General features: G+C 44.9%; 1 protein-coding gene across 5 annotated transcripts in view; it reads left to right on the top strand.

Moving 5' to 3' along the window:
• Window positions 1-42: 42 nt before the first annotated feature.
• The window catches only part of GTF2I (general transcription factor IIi), a 78,992-nt gene continuing 76,535 nt past the window's right edge, over window positions 43-2,499 (top strand). For all 5 annotated transcript variants that reach the window (XR_002086143.1, XM_019471310.1, XM_019471311.1 and 2 more), the window contains exon 1: window positions 43-118. The gene's annotated coding sequence lies outside the window, so the exon portion shown is untranslated. The remainder of the gene's footprint in view (window positions 119-2,499) is intronic.

Here is a 2,499-nt window from a genome sequence, read left to right as displayed (position 1 = left end):
GAGGGTGCGCATCTGGGGCTGTGAGCGCGGGATGAGGGCTGAGCCCCTCCCCTGGGACGGTACCGACCGGTGTAGGCCAGTGCCCAGGCGCTGGGGAGGAAGTGCACAGGCAGCTCAGGTGAGGAGTACGTGCAGCTGCCTGTAGTAAGCAGGATGACTTTTACTTGTGTGTTTTTTTTCTTTCTTAAAATCTAGAGGCGTTTAGGTGTCTTTCCCCCTTCTATATACCAGGCAGCTTAACTGTGAATTGAGTCTAGCGCTTCAGTTCCACCCTGCAGGTGGCAAATCCGTGCGCCAGTCGGCTGTCGAGGGGAGCAGATTGCCTGGGGAAGAGCCTTAGGGCAGGAGAGCTCGGCGGAGAGACCCGGGAGTGCGCTTCTGCAGGGTGGTTGCTTGAGGCAGGGATTCAGGAAAAGGTGGGTTTATGTGCAGCAACGCGGCCAGCAGCAAAGAACTTCCCTAGCTGGCAGCAAAGGATTGTTAGAGAAGTCTGTCAACCTGATGTTTAAGGGAGGTCGACGTAAAATTGTACACCCGTCTGGATGTGTAACGCTACCTGCCTCTCTTGGATTCATGACAATGTTTTTAATCATCACGATGTTTTGGGTATCACCTGTGGTGTTTCCAGTTTTTTATTTGCAGGCTTCTTTTGCCAAAGGTTTGGTGTGTAAGTTGCTTGAGACAAACATCTGTATGGTGACTGTTTAATGAGCGCAACCATCCCCCTGTAAGCTAATCGCATAGCTGAGTAGTTGTCAGTGTGTACAAATCTTTGGGTTAACATCTCACAGTAAGAAGCAACTTTTAGGCTATGTTTTTAAATATACCTAATATTTGTTTCTGCTTGTCTAACTTTAACTCTGCAATTAAAATAACAAAACCCTATAAAACATATTTAAAAAAAAAGAACAACAAAAAAAAAGGCTTGTAAATCCATTAGGTAAATTAGATGGCGTAAAAGTTTGTCCCCTATACAACCTGGTAAGAGGCTACCAGCAGTCCTTTGTCTTACCCATCAGGACATGAGAACCTTTTCATAAAAGTTTGGTGAAAACTCATGTTCCTCTGGAAAGACTGTGAATTTGTAATTTTCTGACAAAGTTACTGACACATTCCCAAGCTCTTGCTTATGGAATTGACTTTTATCTCTGGTCTCAGATCCTGGGTGGAGAGAGACTTCTAATAGGATTGACATAAATGCTTTAATTCAAGGAAGAACACGTGTAATTGATTCCATGGAAATCGGTGTTCTGGTTCATTTGGTTAAGTACAATAATAGGACCAAGGGAGAGAGATGCAGAGGGAATTAAGTGACCAAACAGAGGGGACTGATTACTGCTGAAGAGTGACGGGGTGATTAGTTTCCCAGGTTTCGTGGAGTGCCCTGATGCACGCGGTGGTGGGCAGCAGCACACCGGTGCGGACACAGGGCAGTTCACTGCATGAAGCTACTGTGCAAAGGTGTGCGCTTCAGGTACCGGCTGTATACTAATTGGGTGATTTTTTTTTTTTTTTTCCCCCAGGACCTAATATTTGTTTCTGCTTGTCTAACTTTAACTCTGCAATTAAAATAACAAAACCCTATAAAACATATTTAAAAAAAAAGAACAACAAAAAAAAAGGCTTGTAAATCCATTAGGTAAATTAGATGGCGTAAAAGTTTGTCCCCTATACAACCTGGTAAGAGGCTACCAGCAGTCCTTTGTCTTACCCATCAGGACATGAGAACCTTTTCATAAAAGTTTGGTGAAAACTCATGTTCCTCTGGAAAGACTGTGAATTTGTAATTTTCTGACAAAGTTACTGACACATTCCCAAGCTCTTGCTTATGGAATTGACTTTTATCTCTGGTCTCAGATCCTGGGTGGAGAGAGACTTCTAATAGGATTGACATAAATGCTTTAATTCAAGGAAGAACACGTGTAATTGATTCCATGGAAATCGGTGTTCTGGTTCATTTGGTTAAGTACAATAATAGGACCAAGGGAGAGAGATGCAGAGGGAATTAAGTGACCAAACAGAGGGGACTGATTACTGCTGAAGAGTGACGGGGTGATTAGTTTCCCAGGTTTCGTGGAGTGCCCTGATGCACGCGGTGGTGGGCAGCAGCACACCGGTGCGGACACAGGGCAGTTCACTGCATGAAGCTACTGTGCAAAGGTGTGCGCTTCAGGTACCGGCTGTATACTAATTGGGTGATTTTTTTTTTTTTTTTCAGGGTGTTAAAACACTACTGGGTGTTTAGTGTCAGTTTAGCTCTTTGTGGGAACTCCGGAGGAATTAAAAGGGGTTTTGTTGGCCCTTAAATCGATTTGAGCCTTTTGTTACCTGTGACCAGTGCAGTGTGACACACAAATCCTGTCGTGGTTTAACCCCAGCCGGTGACTGAGCACCACGCAGCCGTTGGCTCACTCTCCCTCCTCCCCCGGTGGGATGGGCGAGAGAATCGGAAGAGTAGAAGTGAGCAAACTCGTGGGTTGAGATAAGAACAGTTTAATA

This window comes from Aptenodytes forsteri, unplaced genomic scaffold (genome assembly GCF_000699145.1).
Source record: "Aptenodytes forsteri isolate BGI_AS27 unplaced genomic scaffold, ASM69914v1 Scaffold209, whole genome shotgun sequence".
In the NCBI taxonomy this organism is placed as follows: Eukaryota; Metazoa; Chordata; class Aves; order Sphenisciformes; family Spheniscidae; genus Aptenodytes; species Aptenodytes forsteri.
This window is presented reverse-complemented; position numbering and strand designations above follow the sequence as displayed.